Below are 27,198 nucleotides of genomic sequence, written 5' to 3' on the forward strand. Positions count from 1 at the left end.
AAAAAAAAGCCAAACTAAAAGCAATATATAAATCGGGAGATAAAAACAAGCCGGCAAATTACAGACCTATAAGTTTGTTACGTAACTTCTCCAAAATAATTGAAAAACTATTAAAAAAACGAATAATAAAGTTTCTTGATAAAAGTAATTTTATTCGTAAAAATCAGTACGGTTTTCAAACTGGAAAATCAACAAAAGATGCGGTTTTACATTTAACTGGAATAATTAACCGTAATTTTATAGCAACATTCCTCGATTTAACTAAGACATTTGACATAATTCCTTACAGAGATGCTCGCTTATTTGAATTTTTTAAAGTACCTACTTTGAGACAAATATATGTCAAGAAAGTAATATTACACGTAAACAAATATATAAATGAATTCAAATTTAAAAATGCACCGTACAATACTCGTTCATCAGGAAAATATACTTATATCGCATTCTTTTCAAAATTAACAGTTTGCAAACGTCAATTTTCGTATTACGCAAGTATATTTTCTAATAAAGTCCGCAATCATTTTAACGTCCAAATAATAAATAGTAATCTAATCAAAGAAATAGATGAACGGGTGAAACACAATATATATTTTTAATTATCAAATTGAAAGACGCAAATAATCCACAATAATAACAATAAATTTAACATACAATTGTAACGAATAACATACAACAAAATACGTTAATATACTACTTAACACTAAAAACTCTACATATTTCAAACCGTGAATGCTAAGGCAGTATATTTCATAATAGTATTAAGTTGTCTTATCTTATGAATATTTCTTGTGGTCGTGTCATACGTTATCTTAAAATATATATTTGTTTTATTTCTCCAAAATGTATTTTATTTTATATGAATTCAATGTAAACTTAAATAATTTTACATTCTGGTTCTATGTGTTTAACTTAATTTTTCAATTTTTTTCTTTTTGAATAGCCCATTTAGAGGGCACGCTTAATCAATTTTTTAGCCCGTGCTTCTTTCATTTTTCTAGAATGGTGTTCTTTGTCGTCTTGAACAAAGTTCACCCTCTTCTACTAGTGAGGTTTTTACTCTGCTGAAAATTCCTGTATTGTTTTTCTGAATGTCACTCTGTCTTTTAAAATGTCTGAGTCTATTGAATCGTTTACTAGGTCATTGTCTATTTCTTTAAGCCGGGTTATCTTGTTCTTGTGAGTGCTTAGTAGGGTGAAGATGTTTTGTTAGTGATTACATCTGTTATTTTTTCTATTTTGGAATATAGCTCTTGGTTTAATCTTTGTTTATAATCTAGTCCTGTGTTGTTTTTTGGGCCTAATATTTTCCGTAAGATTCTTTTCTCTATTCTCTCTCCGTCCTGTACTTTATGTAGTTTCAGCGTTTCTGCCGCAACCCATCGGGTTGGTCTAGTGGTTAACGCGTCTTCCTAAATCAGCTGATTTGGAAGTTGAGAGTTACAGCGTTCAAGTCCTAGTAAAGCCAGTTATTTTTACACGGATTTGAATACTAGATCGTGGATACCGGTGTTCTTTGGTGGTCGGGTTTAAAACCCAACCAACCCGATTGCAATCAAACAAATCAAAAAGGGAGGTGTACAAGAGCCCTAAATCCAACATTTAATCATGCTACGGCTAGTCGTTCTTGAGATACATACATACATATATGCTCTAGATTATGAGAGATACATACATGCGTACGTACGTACAGACGTCACGTCGAAACTAGTCAAAATGGATTCAGGGATGGTCAAAACGGATATTTCCGTTGAAATCTGAAAACCGACATTTTTCGCGGTCATATACTTCCTTAAATATGTTGTAAATTAATATTATCTTTTAAAAAAGGGATATAAGTGTAAAAATAAAAATATATTACTGTCACGAAAATTTCGGTTTATAGATTTCAACGGAAATATCCATTTTGACCATCCGTAAACCCATTTTGACTAGTTTCGGCGTGACGTATGTGTGTGTGTGTATATTAAGGCGTGTGTCTGTGAGTGTGTGTGCGCGCGCGCATGTGTACGTATGTATGTGAGTGCATTTGTGTGTGTATGTGTGAGAGTGAGTAAATGTGTATGTGTATATATGCATGTGTTAGTGCGCGCGCACGCATATGTAATGCTGTGTGTGTATGCGCGTGCGCGTATTGGTGTGTTTTGAGCGCGCGCGTGTGTGTGTGTATCTATCAGTAAAAAATGACACCATCCCGTATTTTTTTCTCCTGTTTCTCGACTCTAAAGTTTGAGTTAAAAGTACTAAATTTACTTTTTATTCTTTAATAATGGTATTTTCACGAAAGTTTCTGGTTCGTCTGAATATTTTATAAATAATACTTTTTCCTTAAAAAATTCATCATGTTCAAATTTTATTTGATTACTAGCATTCCTCGTCGCGGGTTCGCCCGTACTATATGCGTAGAGAACTTCAAAAATTTGGAATAGATTTTTAGTAATTACGTATGGACTGTTGATCTCAAGATTTATCGCTATTCACAATTACCTGTTAAAAGTAAAATGTTAAGATAAAATTCAAATTCCAAATTCTCAGATTCAAATTTTTAATAATCATATCAACATAAGTCCTGCTCAGCTTTGTTTTCATTCGGACGCCAGTTTGTGATATTCAACAAAAAAAAATATTTCTCATTTCTCAGGAGCGGGTAAACCTACATTAATTAAATTTAGAAAATCTAATTTTTTATTTTACAAAATAAAAATTTTGAAAACTTCACCTTCAAAATGGCGGTCATCATAATTTTAATTCGTCAATATCTTTGTAATTGTTTGATAACATTTTTACTAATTACAAAATTTATTAAGCATTTTATTTTGAACAAAATGACACCTCACTTTTAAAATTTCGTTGACAAACAATCAAGTTGTAGCAGACAACCCGGGGCAGTACGCTTTTGGACCGTAATGGAAGCTGATAATTATTATTTTCTTCTAGGAAAATAGAAACAAATTATTGTTTCTATTTTCCTCCTTTAAATGTAATAAAAATTAATGATAGTAAATTAATAAAAATTATCAACTTTTAATATTTTAAAAGCCCTCGTATCCCTTCTAAGTTATATGCTTGGAAATGTAAAAATTTTAAAAACATTTAATCAAAGACACAAAATTATATTCGTATAGATAATGTAGTTTTAAATAGTTCTTTCCTTTAATTGTGCAGTCTAAACATTTTATTTGCTTTCTTATGCGCGTGCGTGTGTATGTATTGTGATATATGTACGCACGAGTAGAACGCATAGACAGAGACCAAGAGAATAAAAGAAACTAATGGATTTGTTAGTTGTTCATAATAATTCGTTCATATTGCACAGCTGCGCACTTACTAGCTCACTCATTATCATCTCTCTCTTTCTAAACACATACATTTGTCATACAACATGAGTTACAAAACTGTTTTTTAATATACTGGACAGCTGTCGTTATTTGTCTATTAATAATGATTTATGTCTTTTGGTTCTTGCGGTGTCACTTTGTTTTTTAACGGTAATGTATTATACTACTGTAGTCTGCAGTTGCTTCATATCTTTCTTTTCTAATGTACTTAGATCAGCTATTCTTTCTATAAATACAATAACATTTCTTCAAAGATATCTTCACTTATTTGAATTATTAAAAATCAACAATCATTTCTTTTTTTCTTAAAAATATTTTTTTAATTTGAATATTTTTTATATTTGAATTTATTAAATAAATCCCTTGTACCAGTTTAGTTTAGTTACACTTTCTTTTTCATTCCTTTCTTTCCAAAAATAATATGATTCTAAATTATAATTTTCAATTATTATTAAATAATCAGATGTTTCACCATCTCTATTGCGTACACACACATGTAATAATGCCTGTGAAATTACATATAGTCTACTCATTTTTATAAGTACATAAAATTTTATTTCACTAATAACTTTTTATTTTTTTCATATTTTTTTATTATTATTGAAAATAATTATTTATTGTAAAATTCTTTTTACAATCACGGGTTAATAATTATTAATAAATCAATATATTTAATTAAATAAAATAAAAAAAAATGTTAAACTGGAAAAGGAGATGTCTGATTCGAACCGATATGCCTTCCCCTTATAGATCCAGATATTTCATAAATTAAATTTTCATTTAGGTTCAACTCTCTAGAACCTATGGAAAAAGTCTCACTCGTGATATATCATTGAAAAGCTCTCAATGAACGCTTATTACTGCAGTTAAAAAAAGTCCAAAATCAAATTTGTTTTGGATTTTGGTTTTTTGGATTCCTTAGATGTCAAAACCTGAAGATCGGCTGAAAACCACATATGCCCGAATCGGACCGATTACAATACTTTCCCTTGCAGAGCTACAGCTCTGCTATAGCACTACGTAGATGGGAAAGTGAAAACGCTAATATTATTCAATATGTGAGCGCATGAATATTTCCTACCGAGTTAAAGCAGTGTGTATAATCAATTGTTTCAAAATAGAAAGGTAAAAATTAACATGTAACGTTGCACTGTTTGTCCCCGTCTCTTTTTACAAATGTAATGCATGTAAAGATAACAAAACACAAGATAAGTACGGCTCTGGAAAGCATCGATATGAACTCGCTTCTTAATCGAGGCCAGTACGGCTTCGTTAAAAGGGTTGGAACCAAGGATTGCATCTTAAATGCTCTTGCCGAAGTGGAAAGCGCCGATAGTAAATATGTTTTGGCAATTTTTATTGACATAGAGGGAGCATTTCCATCCTTATGTTGGAGTTACGGTTACGGTAGTTACCGGAGGGGTAACTACCGTTTTTAGATAATACTTCAGAGGATGAATGAGAATGATATGTATGAGTGTAAATGAAGTGTAGTCTTGTACATTCTCAGTTCGACCATACCCGAGATGTGTGGTTAATTGAAACCCAACCGCCAAAGAACACCGGCATGTGTTGGAGTTCTGTCCTCTATGAGTTGGAACTCCGCAATGTTGCAGTAGCCCTGCAGGCCGTAGTGCGTGATTATTTGTATAAGCGTACGGCTCTGTTTAGAGATACGTACCTGGCTGTGGAAACGTCCGTCACCAGGGGAAGCCCGCAGGGTTCTGTTCTCGGTCACCTGCAGTGCAACCTGGTATTTGACGGATTTCTGAGACTGACATTCACAGAAAGGGTCACGGCCCAGGCGACCCTCACATTAAGTATAAAGGCTGTGTGATCAGCCGAGTTAGAGTTCATAAGTACGTAAGTTTCTCTGATGCACAAGCATAGGAGGATTGCTGGGAAGGATTACGGGCTATCGGGCCGTCATTTGTACACGGTGTACTGAGCTGTCGTCGAAAGTATGGTCTTTTATGCTGCGTCCGTTTGGGCCCATAGGTTGGACAGAAACAGAGCACTTATTCAGAATTTAATTAATAATAATTGTTTATTTAATCGGATCGGTTCCAATTCGACTTCATCTCTTTTTTTAAATTTAAATACATTGATTTATTAACAATTATTAACCTCTGATTGTAAAACAATTTTTACAATAAATAATAATTAAATAAAATAAAGAATATGAAAAAATATCCGAATTTATTAATGAAATAAAATTTTATTTACCTTTCATTCTAAAAAAATGTGTATATGTAATTTAATAGGCGTACAATTAAGTCATGCGGTGTCCACAGTATTTTTTTTTCTTTTTGTCTTCGTAACTTTGGAGACAATATTGGTGATGGGAGAATCGATCAAAGTTTAAAAATATCAAATTCTGGAATTTTTAAAAAAGTTTCTAGTTTATTTAAATCTTTATTAATAATATTACAATAAAAAATCATCATGATTCACCCCCACCCATAAAAAAGAAATTTTAGATAACTTTTTGTTGTACATTTTTCAGTGAAATTTTCTTATTTCTTCCATCTAATATAGTAAATGAAAATAAACCTAAACATTTTCTTGGGATGTGATTTTGGGGGTAGGAAAGCAGAAAAAGTAATAAAATAACGATTTTTTTGAATTTTTTAAACTTTTTTCTTGAATCATTATTTTTTCACTATATAGAAATAATTAACCGGTGTCAGGAAAATATTAAAACAGCCTGACACCGGCCGAAAGCCGCAACTTCAAATACATTCTTAAGAACAACAATCAAAACATACCAAGTTTACGTAGGAAACCTGAGGAGTGAAGCGGTTTCCTGTTTCCTTCTTCGTTAAAGCTGAACGAACAGCTTCTGCTATATACCTGCGTTAAACTAAAATGCAGGTGATTATCAGCTCTACAAATGACATCTCTCCGAATGATCGCTATGATCGCGGATGTAATGAACATCATTACTATCAGAAAAAGTATTATCTGAATGATGGTTCTTGTACCTCGTATGTTTTAAATATGTTCAATGCCAAAAAAATATACTTATGTAGATTATAAAAATATTTAAAATTTAAAATATTCTGTAATTTACTGCATTTACAACTAAAAGTAATGAAATGCAATAAATCCACGATCGGAAAGGATTTTTCTTGGTTATAAAATTATATTTTCTTTTTTAATATTTATTTTATTTAAATAAGTGTTCGGATATAACAAAAAATAGAAATTAGTTTGTAAAAAAATATTCAAAATCTATTTGTTTATTCCACAATTTCTTTTTTCCTTATAGCTTTACAAAGGGAAACAATGTTTCCCAATGTTAACGAAGATTCATTCCAGCGTAATAGAATTTACAGTTATTATTCAAACGCGATACCGGCAACAATTTATTACCCGTCTAATCTTTGTGATCATTAATAAAAATTAGATTATGCTGAATAAAATAATCGTAATTAAATAAAAATATATTTATATACATCAGTAATAAGCATTGTAAATGCAAAGATAGAAATTTAAATAAAAAAAAATGAATTTATAAAATGATACCCTGTAACCGGCCGCTACTTCACTTTTCTTATTTTAAGTTTGGTATTATAAAAAAAGATTTTAACTCAAGACTCGATGACATGAAGATTCAATCTCGACAACCGTTAAGAGTAACGTTTAGCGTTCTAGAAACTTTTGCGAGAAAGAAAAATTAAAAGAAAAAAATTTAATTTTAAAGTTTTTTAAACGGTGTTTCCGTACTTTTATTTAACGATAGTTTTCTGCATTGCTGTTGCAATAAGTTTCCAATAATGGTTTTCTAACTTAAATTAATTTTATTTTCAGTCGCCTAGCGCAAAGGCGTATTTCTCTTTTCTTATAACGAGCCAAATTGGTTTTTATTCTAATTTCAATATAAATTTTCCGTAGGAATCTGTAATCGGTTTTATTTTCTTTAAAGAATAATTTCGCACCGTCTTGACAAAATTAATTTTACGTTTAATATTTCCAATCTTAGAGATTAGTTTGCTTAACGCGATCTCGTTAACGCTAAAATTACGTTTATTTATTTATTTTTTTCAGTGTCTGTATTCTTTTGTTTTACGAAAAGTGTAAGCAGTTGTTTTTTGATTATTATTCTGTCCTTACAATCTTTTTAAAATGAAGATTGTTTGTAGAAAAAAAATTTGGACGATTCCCTTTCTACGTTCACGTATTAATGACTATTTTAGTAATACCGTTGAACTCATCTGTATTTTAACTTCCCGACTAAAATTCTGTCGATGCTGAAACAGCATAGCTATAAACAAATAGTATAACGATTTGGGTTTTGGGGCTTTTGTAGATGCTGAAGTTTGTAAGCGCTATTAGATAAAAAAACTCAAAATAGAAATTTCTGGAATTGTATGCTCGTAGCATACCTGTATTTTTATTAATTACTTCAGACAGACTCGACATAAACACTTGGAAAACGACTCAAAATGTTCTTTATGAGGTATTGATAGGATTAAATTTTTGAAAAACAAAGTCGAGGGAGGGCTAGTTTTCGTTATTTTGAATTTTTATATAGCGATTGTAGAAAATTGAGATTTAGTAGAATGAAAGTACGTATTAAATAAGTTTTAAATCGATCGGTTTAACGGTAGGAATATTCAACATAATTTCTAATCGGATTTTGCCTCCTACCTAGTAAACGAAAACCAGTTTACCAAAAAACAATTGAAAGTTGCTACAAATAGTCGGTTGACTATAAATCGGTTGATTTTTCGTCTCCATTGGACAAGGGAGAATCAAACAATCCATTTTTTCGAATTATTTATTAATATTGCATCAGATTGAACCAACCGATTGAAAAAAAATAATATTCCAATAATAAACTTATTAAAACCCCGTAACATGGGGGCGCTGAGTAAAACTGAGATAGCTAAAATATAATTTTTTTTATACTTTCATTTTTGAAAATTGAAAGTCCAATTGTGTCTAGTATTAATGCGGGCAGAACGGATACTTTTTAAAAATGTAACCTTAGGGGCTCCGATTTATGAATTTAATAACTTTTTCAACGTTTTTTTATAATTTTTGATACGATTTTTTGAGATGACGGGCATCAACCTCTTTGGTCATTTTTCTCTGTGAGAATGGAAATTTGAAGAGTATGAGTAACGCCATGTCTGAGAGGGGTTCGAATCCAGGACCTCCAGATGAAAGGCTGAGACGCTACCTACCACTCCGCCACGGAGATGTGCATTTATCTGTTTTATTTATTCTGAAACTTATTTTATACAGATTATAATCTAGAAAAGGTATAATTTTTATGATAAATAAACGATTTTGTATTCATTAACAAAAATATTACGTTTACTTATAATATTTTCTAGTCGATTTTTATAATAATTTTATCATATAGCCATATATATTATTTATCCTATTAAATTGTGTAATTTTTTTTAACCGGGACATAATTTAATCTTAGAAATTAAAAAAAAAAATCCGCTTTCCAGCACGCCGGAAGGCTGAGGTATATTTCACCGGTGAACAGGTAAAAAAGATTTCCACCTTAAAGTTAAGAAAAACTTTAAATTTACTCAATACAACAACGGTTGCATGTGAACAAAAGTTTCACATGTTTAGCATACGACAAACCCCATACGACAAACCCATCTTCTTAATATTCCAGGAAAGGTTTAGCCATCCCTTGCCGTAAGGGTTGGTCATATCAAAAATTGTTTCAGACAAAGGTTTTAGGTAATGTTTAGAGAACTAACGACCACTTTAAACCGATTCGATACTGTGCCTATTAAGGGAGGTATGATTTTTTTTGTCTTCAGAACCCCATTTTTTCCATCCCCTGGGTCAATGGTTGGAGATATCAAAAAAGTTTACTTAGATAAGTTTTAGGTTCTTATCCAAAGAACAGTAGAAACTTTAAATGAATTCGATGTTTTACTTAATAAGAAAGTCATAGCGATATTTTTTTTTTCGAAAAAGCCCCTCCATTTACACTCCCGTGATCAGATTTTGTTCATTAACGAACTTGACCGATATTTTGAGTCGTTATATTTTATGTATCAATTTGAAATTGATTGGCGCAAAATTACGGCAATTATCGTGTCCACAAAAAGTGAAATATATATATATATATATATATAAACTTTTGGACTAGGTGGTTTTGGTGTCTGGGGGATATGAAACGCGAAGATATGTTGAAATTTTCCTAAGTCGAATCACTATACCCATTACAACAGGATTTCTTATGAAATCTATCCTACCTAAAAAAGAATATTAAAGTATACTTTCGATCTCCGTTGCGAGTTTCATCCGGGGGACCCGGGTACGAATCCTGGTTAGAGATGGGATTCATACGCTGCAAAATTCCATTTCCATATTCCCACGTGTATGTTCAAACAGCTTCTGTGTTGAATCTATGAATTAATTCATCATAGTCAAAAAATATTGTTTGTTTCATGTAAGTGTTACCTCGTGAATTGTTTTAACATTATTTGTTAAAACGTTTTTTTTTTTATTGTGAGAAAATAATTTCGATGGGAAAGTGACACCATTTTTTTTATTTCTTATTTATTGAAATAATGGATAAATTGACTAGACATTTGAAAAGGGTAAAAATCAAAATCCACATTTTAACTGTTGCTTACTTTATTTTATTATTTAAAAAAACGTTTTATCGATTATATATAACTTGAAAATCGTATATTCAAATAAAAGGCTGTGTGTATGTTTGTAAATTTTAAACAAATATAAACGAAATATTTTTTCTTAATAAAATAACGTTCAAAATAACAGGCTGTATTTTCTGATATATTTTATAAAATTGTAATCTCGGCACCTTCTAAATCTGCCCTCCAAACAAAGGGTAAATTATCGCACCAAGATCGTGTAAAATACACATCTTGTCGTAAGATTCTTCACGACTTAAATCGGAAACCTTATCGCGTAAAAACTAAGCAAAACAGACACACCGAAACGTCTTAATTATTGCGACCTACTTCACAAAACCATAGTCGATGAACAGATAGACCCGAAGTTGTATTTCACGTCAGACGAGACACGGATTCGTTTATCGTGACACTTCAATTCGCAAAATACAAGGTAGCGGGTGGCTAAAATTCCTCACTGAATGTTTGTGCGTCCACTTCGCTTAGAAAATCGGTAGATTATGTGCTGTTTCTGATAATCGTATATCGAGGCCGATATTTTTTTTAACCGGACCGTCAGTACAGAAGTGTACCGTACAATTTTAAAATAATTGTATATTCGGTTAACAGATCGTGAAAAATAGTACGTTTTTATTCAACAAGACGGAGCAACTTGTTACATATCAAACTGTTCAGTTGTAGTCGTTTGTGCTGTTTTTACAGAAGAACGAACCGTCAGCAGAGACTGCGATTTTTTCCTTAGCAGGTATTTGAAGAGTAGGGTTTCCGAATCGATCCCCCGCAATATCGATGAACTGAAAACGAACGTTCGACAGAAATCAATGCCGTTGACAACAATGTGCAAAACGCTGTTGTCCCGTACAATTTTAAAATAATTGTATATTCGGTTAACAGATCGTGAAAAATAGTACGTTTTTATTCAACAAGACGGAGCAACTTGTTACATATCAAACTGTTCAGTTGTAGTCGTTTGTGCTGTTTTTACAGAAGAACGAACCGTCAGCAGAGACTGCGATTTTTTCCTTAGCAGGTATTTGAAGAGTAGGGTTTCCGAATCGATCCCCCGCAATATCGATGAACTGAAAACGAACGTTCGACAGAAATCAATGCCGTTGACAACAATGTGCAAAACGCTGTTGTCAACGTTTCTGCGATGCCTGACGCTAATTCAGGTGACGCTCAGTATCCGCTTGGAAGATTTTTTACAAATATAAAACATATATTACAAAAATTCATAATATATCACTACCGACAAATGTTCTCCAGTGATTCGTCTCAAAGCACCACAAAAAATTTAAATAAATAATAATTACCTCTAAAATGTTTTCTCTATTTTCTTTTTATACGATCGATTTTAATTATTATGCAGTTATTTCAACGAGCATTAAGCTATTTGCTTTTTTATCTATAATACTAGCCGGGCCCCACCGTGTTCATTATCCTTCTTGTGACAAATAACAATCAAACTCTCTTCAATTTTTAAAAACGATCACTGTATTGTGTAATCTCTGCAGTGCAACAGTTTGGTTAGTACAGGATTCGAAACTTTGAATGATCTGAAGTATACGGGTTTCAAAATAGTCGATTTCCATCTTAAAAATAGTAGTTATAGTCGGTTACTGACCTTCGTACGAGTAAAAAAATATTTCCTACTATTTGAAATATTTCCATGCGAGAAACTTGCAAACATTTGGAGGGAAAAGGGAGAAAACAAAAAGGACCTGTTCCGGTTGTTACCGTAAGTTAGTTAATCCGCCACAATCTTGAAACGGTGAAACAATTCGTGATGGCAGTAATCATATGTTCTTTCGAGGTACAAAAACAATGTTGATGCAACATTTCAGAAAAGTCGGTTTAGTAATTTTTTTGCGTAAAAGAGTAAGAGACTCTCAGAAACTACTAGATTTTTATATACGGTATAATCGATTTAAGTTAATTTTGTTTTATTCTTTTAGAAAGATCGCTTTAACTTTTTTAAATTTTAAAACTGTTTAGAACAGCATTAATTTATATACAGAGCGATTCAGTAAAAGGAGACAATTTGGGAACCGATTCTAGATCTTGAAATAAAGAAACAAACATATGTCCGAAAACGTTTGTTTGTCGAGTTACGGTTAGCGTAAATTTCGCGCGGATTTCAGTTCCCCGGTGAAATGAGGTCGTACTGAAATTTTTAAGGGGGTCATAAAAGGAATAAACTTGACGGGTTCTTATGATTTTCACCTGAAAAATCGAATAAAGGAGGTTCCAATATTGTATCTCCCATAGATTAACCACCGTAAAACAGAAAAATTCAGTAACGAAAAACACATTTTTTTAGGTTTGAAGTACAATAACTTTGTTAAACGACTGAAAAATGCGTAAATTTTATTAAGAAAACGTGTAGAGAACTTAATTTTGAGAAAATTGATGAAATAAAGTACGAAAAACAAAAAAAATATTAACTTTTATTATTAAAAACAAAACAGAACAAAATTTAATAGAAAACAGCGAATGAATTTATGAAAATTAAAAACAACTTTTAAGCGTAATAAATTTAGATCGCAAACAACAAATTGTTTTATAGAATTTAATTCGTGAGTAATTTAATCTTTGTGAGAAGAGTACACTTCGCAGCACTCGTGTTTCATCTGAACCCCGACCGGTACAAGCCGATGAAAAAAAATTCTTCAAGTAGTACAGTTTAGTTCTAAAATGAGCACGCGAAGAATTTTTACGCTACTCAACATTCTACAAAGTACAGTACGGAGGACATTACACGGTCAAGGACTGAATCCTTGTCACGTCCAGAAAATAAAACACCTCCAGCTTGGTGACCGTGCCGGACGAGTTTTTTCAGCGGGTTAACATAATTACTTTTAAATCTCGTTCGTACTATTTTCGGACGAAGCTACTTGTATCCGTAACGGCGTAAACAACACGTGAAATTCACATCGGTGGTGTGAAGAAAACCACACGCTCCAGTCGGTTCAAATTTCTAGCCGTAATTTTCGGTGAACGTTTGATGCGGCACGATCGACAACAAATTAGGCCCTTTCTTACTAGAACGTGTCGCGGGGAGAAATTATCTTAAATTTTTAAACGATGTATTTTTTTGCTTGAAAATTTGTCATCGGTGAAACAAATTGAAATGTGCTATCGACTTGATGGAGGCGACTTTATTATTAATACAAAAGTGCACATTAATACAATCGCACGCGCGCGCATAGAAATTTGATATCGCATATCACTAAATATTTAAAATTAAATAAGTAAAACGAATGAAGATTGCAACAACGGGAAAAGAACTGCTCCCCCTGTCACACTGTAAGTCGTGGGTTGAATTGCCGCCTAGTTATGGTAAATGTATAACAAAACAATCAAAACGTAATTAATAGCTGAACCTACCTAAAAGTGAAAAATAAAATTAATTACTCGATTTCCGTAGCTTAGTGGTAGCGCCTTGGCTTTTCAACAAAAAAAAAAAAAATTATAAAAATATATAGATCAAATATAATTTTTTACAGGAATAGAATAAAATAAGTGGACTGTGAATTTCTTATTCTGTAGTCTTCAATTAGTCATTATTTCTAATTCTGATGCACGGCTTACACACACAACTTAATTAAAAATATTTATCATTTTATTTAAATATAATATTTATTCGTTTACTTAATTCAATGATTCTAACTTTTTATTTTAACATTCTAATTTTCCTAATTAACATTAGGAAAATTTCCATTCGGTTTTTGGGTTCCGTAGATGCGAAAACGTCAAGATCCGGCGAAAACTGCATATGTCCAAATGGACAAATTACGATACTTTTCCTTCTAGAGCTACAGCTCTACTATAGCGTTATTTAGACGGGAAAGTAAAAGAACCGCTCAAGATTTTCCTGGATAGATCAAGGAAAATCATGATAAATGCATAACCGTGATAAATTCATGACAATGAGTGTCACAAAATATTTAATTAAATGAAAAACAAAAAAATTAAAATCAGTTAAAAATTGTATTAATACTAAAAAAACATAACCCCAGGCGATTTAGTACAATTTATTAACACAGCATCGAATTGTATTTACTATATATAACCTATCGGCAAAATGTTCCGTTGAATCGCTTAAAATTTTACTTTAAATTTACTTTAGAGATATCCCTCGTAAGTTAGATCCACATGTGGATGTCTGTTGCATATGGAAAAATTATGCAAACCATAGAAATATGATTTTACTCGCAAATAAATATACATACAGAGGGTTTATATCAGAACTGTTTGATTTCAAGTATGATTTAAACGGCATTATATTTAAGGTATATTAACTTAATTACTGTACATTAGTGTCTATCCTTAACGGGTAGATTTTGAAGTTTTTGTTGGTGTACTTCGTATGTCCATTCGTTGCCCTGCAAATGTCCAGACGGTAATCCGGCTTTTCCCACGTACTCGTCAAAATGTCGATTGTAATGTATGCTACTGTCGCACTGTCTCCTGTAGTTGGTTGATGTCGCGGATTTTCTCCGTATAATGATTTTTGCATGCCCTCCCAAAAAGAAATCTAATGGGGGTTTAGGTTCCTTGGTGGCCGTGCGATCAGCCCTCCTCTTCCATTCCATTTGTTTTGAAACCGATGTATAATGCAGCACGGACACGGTTGCTGTAATACGGCGGAACGCCATCTAGCCGATAGAAAATTAATCCTTTTACTTCCTTGTAGGAAGTAAAGGAAGTAAAAAGTATTTGAGCTAAATTTCAATTTTTAGTGGTTAATGGGGTCACATTAATTCGGCATTAAACAGGTAATGAAAAAAAAACTACAAAAAATAAAATTATAAATAAATATTTATTTTTATTATTTTTAGGTGAGAATAAGGATATCAAAGATTAAATTCCACGGAAAACCAAACGAACTGTTCCGGCATTTGCCCTATTGTATCAAGGGAAACCGTGGCAAAACCTTGATAAGAACAGCCTAACAATATTTATATCTGTGATACATTTCACATTACAGGCTTATAAACATAGTAAAAACAACTTATACATTACGATAATATTACAATTTTAATTATAATAAATCTTTATGATTTATAAATTTCTTCCATATCTGATGATATCCATCCTTTTTCCCTGCAAAAAGAAATAAAAATTATATAATAATAACAACAATCTACAATCTCTTATCGATAAAATATATCGAAAGGTTTTCACCTGTTACACCCGTCTTCAGAAGAATATAAAAAGAATGGAATGAAAAAACACATTATGTGTCACGGTGGTTCATTACAAGCACGAGTATATTACTTCAATTCTAACGATCGATTATGAATACATTTTTTATACAATATTAAAAAAGGCTTATATAATATAAGGAAAATTACAATGAATGCAATCGATATATGGATTAACAGAATAAAAGTTCTTTGAACAATAAACTCAAACATAGAAATTTACAATTACGTAATCTATTCTGATCGGTTCCTGCGTACTGATTTTTTGTCATATATTTGTCAAAAAAAAAAACATCAGTTATTTTCCAGTTATAAATAAATCAAAAAAATTATTGTGCTTTAATGAGAAAATATCGTTTACTATGATTAACTTACAAAATGTATGAACAGAATTGTCCATTTCATACAAGTGACGTAAACAAACAAATCGTTTTCAACTCTAGATGAGGGAAATTAAAATTTAATGAGTCAATTTTTATTTTTTAACTAATTTTTCTTGTGCTACCTCGTTAGGCTACCTAATGATGGCATATAGACCTGCAGTCCAGTCTTTGGAACTGTTGCTAATTGCATCTTAGCAGTCATTTTACTGTTAAAGTTAAATATTTAAAACTTATATTCAGGTATAAAATAGATAATAGCGTAGATAGAGCTATTAGTCCCTAGTCAAATGTACTTACACTACTCTCGCATCGATTTAAAATACCAAATTTGGCCTTATAATTGGTAAAATAAAATAAAGTTAAAAGAAGTCAGGGACTCCCCTTTTATGACTAGACTAATTTAGTGTAACAACTCTTCTTTTAGCTGCGCAATTACCATTGCGGTCGATGTCTATCCACAGTTATGGTCACAAGCAAGAATTTAGCCATCGAAAGGATCTACATTCACAAAAAATAGACTTTGTTGGCTGTAGTTGAATGAATCGACAGATGATTCCCGTGCTTTCAATCCAGCAGTATGGCTTACGCCATAAAGGCTCACCGTTAATGACATATCATTTTCCTCTTGGCTTTGAAGTTTCAAGATGTTACTTTAGCATCCAAGAAAGTTTATTTAAATGAGTTAATTAAATCTTGTATTCTGATCAGTTAATAATAATATATTTTATACGTTATATACATCGTATATCTGTTCCGCTAGATTCCAAAAAGAGTGTTATAGTTATGATACCAAAGAAAGCAGGAGCAGATAAATGTGAGGAATACAGAAAAATTAGCTTAACTAGTCACAAATCAAAAATCTTAAATAGAATTCTTGCATAAGAATTGAAAGGAGAGTGGAAGAAGTGTTAGGAGAAGGCCAGTTTGGTTTCAGGAAAAGTATAGGGACAAGGGAAGCAATTTTAGGGCTCAGATTAACAGTAGAAGGAAGATTAAAGAAAAACAAACCTGCATACGTGGCATTTATAGTCTTGGAAAAGGCATTTGATAACGTAGACTGGAATAAAATGTTCTGCATTTTAAAAAATTTAGGTTTCAATTACAGAGATAGAAGAACAATTGCTAACAATTCTGTACACACAAACATTTCCTGAGTGGCAGGAGAATAATCAGAGCTGATGGAAACTTTTCATGACTGAGCTGGCATTTGTTCTTGGCAAAGGCAACATGGAGGAAAGAGCTAGAAATATCAACAGTCTGTAATAAGGAAGTAAAAGACGCACTGAAAGCATGTGGTACTGAAATTCCGACAGCAGTAATCCAACCTGAAAGTTCCAAGTTACCATCACAGTACTGTCAAGATTGCAAAGAAATGAAGATAGTAAAACACGATTCTATTGTGTAATGTGCAAGAAACTTGTTTGTAATATACACAAAGAAGTAACTGTTATTGTGAACCGCATGTTATGCAAAAATGTACCTGAATGAACAGTTCAAAAATGTTATTTGTTATTTTGAGGCAAAGTTTACTGCAAACGTATACAGTTTTAATTTTACAGGTGTCTATTATTGAATTTCTCTTGTGAATGATATAAAATTTATTGTACTTTGCTTCTACGTTCAGTTTTTAATACTTTTAATTATTTGAAAATCTGTATTTCAAAACTAAATAAAGCTATTCGTTGAAAATAACAATCTAAAAACAAATATTACACTAAATCACAAAGTAGTACTGGGGTAGTCAAAATACTCTGCTTGGTAAAATAAAGGTGTCGAAAAGTTTGGCAATGGGAGGGTTAATTTAGACCGGGTCTAAGCCACGCCATCAGACAGGTGAAAATAAATTATGGTATGTCATAACAAAAAATCTTCTATTTGAAAAGTTATATTTTACAAACCAGAAATAAATATTAGTTAATTTGAGATACAATACATTACACTTGTTCTTTTGTGCATGTGTATCGTTTCAATTTATTTGAAGTTTGAAGAGATTATTTAGGAATTTTGAAAACTACAAATTCATAATTATTATATGAACATTTAGAGTCGTACATAGATGCACGATTTCAATTAAGATAAAGATGAAAAAGAACTCTAAATCTAACAAGAATTTCCACTAAAACTGATGGCAATCTTGGACATCTCTTCGTAATGCCGGGCAGAAAAAAATATTTGCACTAATAAGAATAATGTTTTTAGTGTACAACTATTTTACATAAAACATGAAGAGACTACTTACTTATTTTTAACAGATCACCAAGATCGAGAAGGGTTTCAAAGAAAGCTTTCTCTTTTGCAATACTATTAACAGATTTTACTGAAAAATAAAACATTTTTTTTCCTACTAAATGTAAGTAATATTGTACTTACTTATGATCGTAGAACGGTGCACTTATCTCGTACGAGAACATATAAAATATTAAAGAATTTAACTGTAATCTGGTGAAAATTTCATTCTCATCGTTTCAAATTCCTCTGTAAAGTTAATGAACAACAAAAGCTGAAATCATGGCAAACACAGCTGTAAATAAAAAAAAGAAAAAAAAAGTATATTAAACCCCTTAGCATAAGAGCGACAAAAGTTAATCATTTTTTATCAGACTAAATTATATCTTAATATTGTGAAATTTAATAATAGATATCGATCACCTTAATTCATTCTTCCTGACTTCGTCAGGAAGATTGTTTATTTATTTATTATTTTATTTTATTTTGTGATGATTATTTAAACATTACAAAAAAAAGTTGTACATTTGGTTTAAATAAACAGAAAATTATATTTACTCTTCCTCATAAAAAAAAAACAAATTGCTCTCTTCACCGTAATGTTAAAAAATATTACCATTAATTACACTTCAAAAAAATGGTTTTAATACCATTGTTTTTTTGTGCAATTCAAATAATTTCTCTCCTAGCATTCAATAAAAGTGTTACAGACTTGATTTTACATCAAATTTACTTCTATAAATCATTTTAATAGATACACCCCCCCCTCTTCTAAGCGGTTATATAAAATAAACAATCAAAAAATTAAAAAAACCCAATAATGTTCAATTTAAACAAAAATTTTAACTTTTTAAACTTTTTAACCAAAATTAAATCGAAGGTCAGGTTATTTAGTAACGCAAATTTAAAGAAAACCTGATTAATGAATTATAAAGCCTAAAGTATCTTACCTAATATCTGTTTTTCTTTAGTTTTCTTCTGAATCATCCTCAGGAACAACTCTTTTCATTCCACAACAATAATCGGCAAGCATCTTTAGACCATTTTCCCTGGAAGCACGTTTCCATCTCTGACACATCCTAAGAAAAGTGTTCATTGTGCTTATCAGTTGCTAAAGTTAAGTGGAAAAAATTTCAAACGTCAATGTAAGATATGTAATTTTCTTTAGACATATTTCTATTTGAAGTCGCTTTCTTGATTAAAATTATTTCCTCTGTTAATTTTATTTCTTCATTTTTTGTAAAATCTTGTTTTTTGTAATAGTTGTCCTTATGTTTGTCCCAATTTTTATTTCATATCATTCTTTTTTTTGGTCTTTATTATCCCATTTTTTCTTTGTTTTCTGTACCTCACCTTACATTTAGACACAACTAACTATATTGTGGTAAGAATCAGTGTCTATTCCTGGATGTAATTTACATTCCATAATTTAATTCAGAAATCTCTCCTAATAATTATAATAGTCTACGAGATGGATTTCACAAATATATATAAAACTCTTTTATAAATTTCAAAAAGAAATCCTCTTGACTGCCAGTTTATACACACAGGGCGGTGTTGGGAGTCTTACACATATCACCAGTGGCAACGACCCAATGGCCCCTAACCACCTCCATGCGCAGGCTATCCCTATCCTGCCCATCATGCATGCTTCGGCAGAACACATTATCCACGATAATGTAGCCTCCATTCACAGTGGAACTCCTTCCTCTCTACATCTATTCACTTGTGGAGCAACCGGTCTAGTAGGGGTCCGGGGTTTGATCTACAACACCACAATAAGAGGAGGAGGTCGCTGTCTACATCCAATGTCAGCAACACTATATATATCAGGTCATTGTCGGCCCCAAGCCGATGGGTTGGAGAGTCCTGCACACCTTGACAGTAGTGACGACCCCAAGGGAGCCCCCAACCACCTCCTTGGTACAGGCTGTCCCCTCACCATCCGTCATATGAAGGCTGGCCCTCTTGCAATAATTCCTGTGCCATCTTGGTTTTGAGGATACCCTCTACCAAGGCAGCCACTTCTCACCATGATATTTCGCCGGTCAACGTCGTCTTCAGCAGATTATCTTCATCAAGCCTACCAACAGCAGCGAAGCACCAGGATCTCTTGCTATCACCAGTTTATACTTAGTTAAAAATTCTGAAGGTGTAGTTCTTTAAGTTTTTAATCTAGCTCATACTATCTTGACTATTTTTCCTTGTAATAAACCTCTGTCAATTGGATAATGCTTAATTTCCCTCCGTATGTGAAATCTGGTTTATTTAATTCTATTGGTAAGCTGTAATCAAATCTCACTCATGTTTTACAGTGGTAGTTCAACGTACATTTGAATGAATTTTTGCATTTTATTGTACAATCAAATGAAAATTATTCTTTGATCCATTTTTGTCTAAACATCAACTCCAAGGTGGTGTTTGATGCCTGCAGGGTAATTAGACAGTTAGATAGTCTGAAGGTAAGCTGAGAGCAAATCTGGTTCTAGCAGAGAATACCAGGTCTGAGGTATTGCTTCGTGTTGGGATAGAGATGAATGAGCAGTGTAATTTTGTCGTGGTTATAGATTTCGCAAAGGGAGAAGACTGCAAAGCTCGAGTGTTATCGAGCATTGCTTAAGATTAATGCGGTGACAAAGCTTGACTTAGCAATCAATGCCAAGTCTGTAATGCGGTGGGTAAATGCCTTCTCAGAAGGTTGCCAAGTATGTCGCAAGGAGAGCTGATCAGAGGTACTCTTTCCGGCTGGTGGCAGATAGAGCTGCTAAGCAAACAGCTACGGGTGGAGACAAGGGTAGTGTTCAACAAACGGATATGGTGCCAACCCAAAACAGGACTCTAGTGGTTAGAGCAGAGGGACATTCTTATGCGGTTTATCTTTACTAATTTTATCTTACTAATTCCATCAAAACATTTTTCTATAATTTGTCTGTCTTCTTGAATAATTTCATTGATCTATGATTTCGCAATTATAACTGAAACTTTGATCGATCATCCATTCTCCCCATGTTAATTATCAAATCAATTTATTTTGAAACTTTTAGCCAATTTTAACTTTAAATATTTTTATTAAAATTTTGGCCACTTTTGAGAACTGTTAAATTCCCTTGTAAAAATTTGCACGATTAATTACTGTATTACTTAATAAGGTGGTAATAAATTTCAGGTGTTTTTCAACCCTTTAAAACATTAATCTTATCACCAAATTTTTTATTCAAAAATGTTTTTTTCAAGAAGACTTATATGATAGCTATATAAACAAGAGTATTTATTATTCACAGTTTTAACCGTTTACACAGATGCTCCAAACTAATGATTTTATGATTTTGAAATTAACACAGATCTATTTTCTTTTTGTAATTGTACTGACTATGGACTGTACCCACTTTTGAAGCATTAGTCAGTCCCCACCCAGTGAGAGGTCGCCACCTACGCAAAATGGCCATACTGACATTATCGGCCACATAATTGCAATTAGTTGCTCAGTGCAATTTCATACACTGAAATAATCTTACGCGCCACAATATATAATATATATATATGTGTGTGTGTGTGTGTGTGTGTGCGCGTGTAGACTAGTTAACACACTCGTAATTTCTTACATATACTTTTTTAGAGAATTGTACATAATATACTAAAAACTACTATGACAAACACATAACATGCAAAAATAAAACAATAAAATTCACAACAATACAACATAAGCCCCGACCTGAGTACTCACCTACATACTACATGAATGAAAACATGATTAATAAAATACACAAAATACATACATAAATACCAAAGATGCAACATCATGCATATACATAAAAATCAATACACTTAATACATACAGAAACTAATCTTGCCCGACTACATATATACAATACTATAAATAATAATGAAATACACAACAATAAAACACAAGCCCCAACCAAAAAAGAGCACTACATCAACTACAACCCATGTAAGGTACTCCTACTCGCTGTCCTGTGCCTCTCTTCCACACACAATAGCCTCAACAATGGCAGTTTTACCCCGCCTCGCTACCTCCAAGACAAGCATCTTAGGGACTACATTCCCGACCCGTAACTCCCCAAACTCATCTCTGTGTGACACCCTAGCATAACATGTTCTGAGGAGTGAACGACCCCACAATACTGGCATAGGGGAGAAGCCCTCTTCCCACTTCATCCCAGTTAAACAGAGGCACTGTACCTTCCAGAGCTACTTGGGATTGCAGTGAAGCTACTTGAACTTCACTGCAATCCCTACTCAGGTGCCCCTCCCATGCACAGTTATAACACTGCTTATGGTCTGACCACAACGAAACAGCGCTCCTCCGATGATCTACGGGAAACCCTAGATACGGCAGATCCAGCAGATTTTAACTCTGTTATTGTCCAGCAAAGCCCCGCAACGGCCACTGCATAAGAACGACCCTCGGCTCTAACCACTAGAGTCCTACTTAGGGTTGGCACCATATCTACTCATTGAACACTACCCTTGTCTCCACCCCTGGCTGTTTGCTTAGCAACACTATCCGCCATCAGCCGGAAAGAGTACCTCCGATTGGCTCTCCTTGCGACATACTCGATAACCTTCCGAAGTCACTTACCCGTCGCATTACCATTGTCAAGTCAAGCTTTGTCACCGCGTTAATCTTAAGCAATGCTCAATAACACTCAAGCTTTGCGGAGTCATCCCTCTTGGTGAAATCTACTACCACGATAAAACTACGCTGTTCATTCATTTCCATCCCATCACCAAGCAATAACTCAGGCCTGGTATTCTCTGCTTAGAACCAGACTTGCTCTCAGCTTACCTTCAGACTCTACTGTCTAAGTACCTTGCAGGTACCAAACACCACCTTAGAGTACCCGCTACTATTTCCATTAAGATCCAACACATGGACCGCATCACTCCCCAGAACACTGGTGGCGTTGGGTTCACTCATGAAAGTAAACCGCTCCTCCCGCCAGAATCTCTTGCACAGGACAACTACTTCCTCCTCGTTGACTCTCTCGATGAGCAACACTCTGCTGGAGCTTTAGGACAATGTCTTTAATTTCCTTCTTAGTTTTGGTGTTCTCTTTTACTAGCAGGGTCAGTTTCCTGACTGCCTTCAACACCTCAGTGTCAGATCCATACCCCATAAGATCCACCATCTTCTTCCCCAGGTGCTGACTCCCGAATTCGATTGGACCATCCTCCTTAGCAAGTGCCTCTGCAGCCTGCCTACAAATGGAAGACCTAGACAGGCTTATACGTGGCCTAAAGCCGTTGTCCTGTAACATTTCACAGCAAAATATCCATTGGTCACATGCGAACAATCGTGATCATGTTGAAGAACCGGCCAATATATTCCACCTGACCTCAACTAAGAAGACATCTATTTAGATATACTTTTAACTAAAGATGTTTGTCTCTACGTACTGAAAGATTCTTTATTATAATACATTATATTTCTTACTTTTATTTATAATATTTATACAAACTGTGATGTCAATAACAAAAAATATTAATGTTTGGGTGTTTCTTCTTAAGTTTTCTTTGTCCATCCTTTTTTTTCTCATGGGATCATTGTTCTGCAGTACACTTCACAATCAGTAGCATATTTTACCAAATCACAAAAGAATTCTTTGATTAGTATAAATAAACTTCATAAAGAAATACTGAATCGATTGTATAAAATATTATAATCCAGTTAATTAAAATTCTGCAAAAAAAAAAAAAATGTCTTAGTATATTATGAATTAAAAAAAAAATAAATTACAGTAATAAACAATCTAAAGGCTCAATCTAAACAAATAAAGGCTCCTGGAATAGACGGAATACCTGTAGAATGACTGCGCAGTGCAGGTGAGGAAGCGATTGATAGATTATACAAACTGGTGTGTAATATTTATGAAAAAGGGGAATTTCCGTCAGACTTCAAAAAAAGTGTTATAGTTATGATACCAAAGAAAGCAGGGGCAGATAAATGTGAAGAATACAGAACAATTACTTTAACAAATGAAGAGGTATTGTGGCAAATAGATGAAGAAAGGAAAAATATAAAGAAAGAGACAGACTTATAGGCCACATATTAAGGCATCCTGGAATAGTCGCTTTAATATTGGAAGGACAGGTAGAAGGGAAAAATTGTGTAGGCAGGCCACGTTTGGAATATGTAAAACAAATTGTTAGGGATGTAGGATGTAGAGAGTATACTGAAATGAAACGACTAGCACTAGATAGGGAATCTTGGAGAGCTGCATCAAACCAGTCAAATGACTGAAGACAAACAAACAAAAAATTCTTTGTGTTTGACAATAAGGTCAATGAACTTATAAGGTCAATGAACTATGATTTTTTTTTTTGTTGATCGTTTATGTATTAGTGTTAAAAACTTAAAAATCATACTTTATAACTTTTTTGTTTATTTTAAGTTGTAAATACAGTTAGTAAAATTTACATAAAATATTGCTTGTTTTAAGTACTCGAATTTTCAGAGAGAGATTTTCTTGTTACAAAATTGTTATTCAAATTAAATATAATCTGAGATTAATGTTTATTAAAACATTAGCGACTGAGATTCGAAGCCGGGACCATCCGGACGACGCAAGATTCCATCTAGGGGATCGGTCGACAAACGGTTTAGTTGATGCTTGTTGAAGTATTAAATAACATTATATTTTATGTTCTTATAAACATAAAAGGATTACATAAATGTATTAATGTAAGTCGCTTATAGATTCTAACGCAACATTGTTGAATGTATCTGGACGTCTTATTTTTATTATTACAACCTTAAATATAATCGAGTTAATTACAAGTTTTACATATTAATTTTTTTACCCCTTAATGTTGTATTTCATTTTAGAAATAAGTTTATAACATTTTATCGTATTAAAAAACATGTTGGCTTCTAAATCTGCCGGTGTCGGGTTTGATTCTGGGCAAAAATTTTTTTTTTTTTTAATATCTCATTAATTTCATTTACCGCAAATTCTTCGCTCGTTAAAATACACGTGTAGGATATTACGAGGTCGAATTGTAAATAAAACTGGAGAAATTTTATCTGTTATGTATTATTAGAATTTTTTTTTTTTTTGTAAATTACTTTACAAAACGGATAAACCTTATCGTAATATTTTTAATAAGTTTATTAAAATTAAGAGAGATTAATTATTATTTTAAATAAAATTTAATAAACATAAAATAATCGACAAATCTTGATTTAATTTAATTATATTAAACGTCTATATAAGAAATATGGATATTAATTTTGTTACTCGACGACAACAATACACACACGTACGCACGCACACATGTAAGCAAGTTTACATCGCGTGATACTGTACTGTCCGACGGTAGCCAATCAGAGCGAAGAAAGCCACCTGTGGTTTCTTCATTCCCCCTCCCACCGACCCCCATCATCGTATAGTCACAGCCAGACAGATGTTTTTACTACGTCATCCTAAAAAAATTAAACGAAAAAAGAATTACCTCTAAAAGTCTTCTGTCAGCCTATGACCGTTACAATTTTATAAATTATCGTTATATTTTATCATTGGCTATCGACCTGTTTTTTTAAAGCATTTATTACTATAAAGAATTTACTTATTACTTTTATTTAATTTAATTTTTTTATTAAACACTTCGCTTTTATCATAATTTAATTTTTTTTAAATCTAGCACAAATTATGTATTACAGTAAATAAAGAACAATTAGTTTAACTAGTCATGCATCAAAAATCTTAACTAGAATTTTATACAGAAGAATTGAGAGGAGAGTGGAAGAAGTGTTAGGAGAAGACAAATTTGGTTTCAGGAAAAGTATAGGGACAAGGGAAGCAATTTTAGGCCTCAGATTAATAGTAGAAGGAAGATTAAAGAAAAACAAACCGACATACTTGGCGTTTATAGACCTAGAAAAGGCTTTCGATAACGTAGACTGGAATAAAATGTTCAGCATTTTAAAAAAATTAGGGTTCAAATACAGAGATAGAAGAACAATCGCTAACATGTACAGGAACCAAACAGCAACAATAACAATTGAAGAACATAAGAAAGGGAGTCCGACAAGGATGTTCCCTATCTCCGTTACTTTTTAATCTTTACATGGAACTAGCAGTTAATGATGTTAAAGAACAATTTAGATTCGGAGTAACAGTACAAGGTGAAAAGATAAAGATGCTACGATTTGCTGATTATAATAATTCTAGCCGAGAGTAAAAAGGATTTAGAAGAAACAATGAACGGCATAGATGAAGTCCTACGCAAGAACTATCGCATGAAAATAAACAAGAAGAAAACAAAAGTAATGAAATGTAGTAGAAATAACAAAGATGGACCGCTGAATGTGAAAATAGGAGGAGAAAAGATTATGGAGGTAGAAGAATTTTGTTATTTGGGAAGTAAAATTACTAAAGATGGACGAACCAGGAGCGATATAAAATGCCGAATAGCACAAGCTAAACGAGCCTTCAGTAAGAAATATAATTTGTTTACATCAAAAATTAATTTAAATGTCAGGAAAAGATTTTTGAAAGTGTATGTTTGGAGTGTCGCTTTATATGGAAGGGAAACTTGGACGATCGGAGTATCTGAGAAGAAAAGATTAGAAGCTTTTGAAATGCGGTGCTATAGGAGAATGTTAAAAATCAGATGGGTGGATAAAGCGACAAATGAAGAGGTATTGCGGCAAATAGATGAAGAAAGAAGCATTTGGAAAAATATAGTTAAAAGAAGAGACAGACTTATAGGCCACATCCTGGAATAGTCGCTTTAATATTGGAAGGACAGGTAGAAGGGAAAAATTGTGTAGGCAGGCCACATTTGGAATATGTAAAACAAATTGTTAGGGATGTAGGATGTAGAGGGTATACTGAAATGAAACGACTAGCACTAGATAGGGAATCTTGGAGAGCTGCATCAAACCAGTCAAATGACTGAAGACAAAAAAAAAACAATAAATAATAATAATTCAATAATAACAAAAAAATATATATGAAAAAAATCAGAAGTTATTAATGAAGTAAGATTTTATGTAATTTTCATTTTAAAAAAATATCTATATGTAATATAATAGGCGTACAAAGAAGTCATGTGGTGTCCAGATCAGATATTTCCTGTATGACACAAGTACATCAGGGAGGCTTCATAGAGAAAATCTGAAGTTTTTAATCGAAAGAGTACCATAACTTTAGAGGAATACAAAAAAACTATTTTCAAGTTAAAATAAAAAATTAATTAAATCTCTGAACGGGTATGGGATGGGTTTCGAAGTAAATAATACGGGATTTTTTCTTTACCTTCTCTTCACTAAAGATCACGTTTCCAAAATTTAGATGGGGCTTGTCGTATGCTAAACATGTGCTTTTATCAGTCACATTCAATACGGTGTTACTTTCAATATAATTTATTATAAATGTATTTT

General features: G+C 32.6%; 1 protein-coding gene and 1 long non-coding RNA gene across 4 annotated transcripts in view; one reads left to right on the forward strand and one right to left on the reverse strand.

Moving 5' to 3' along the window:
• Positions 1 to 27,198, forward strand: part of LOC142324766 (uncharacterized) — a 92,918-nt gene that overhangs the window by 20,808 nt on the left and 44,912 nt on the right. The window lies entirely within an intron of this gene.
• LOC142324767 (uncharacterized) lies at positions 14,780 to 19,317 on the reverse strand. Its single transcript, XR_012756391.1, has 3 exons — positions 18,743 to 19,317; positions 17,937 to 18,087; positions 14,780 to 15,082 (listed from the first exon to the last, which is right to left on the reverse strand). It is a non-coding gene; the product is annotated as an uncharacterized LOC142324767 (long non-coding RNA).

The sequence above is a fragment of the Lycorma delicatula genome, chromosome 5 (assembly GCF_047948215.1).
Source record: "Lycorma delicatula isolate Av1 chromosome 5, ASM4794821v1, whole genome shotgun sequence".
Lineage (NCBI taxonomy): Eukaryota > Metazoa > Arthropoda > Insecta > Hemiptera > Fulgoridae > Lycorma > Lycorma delicatula.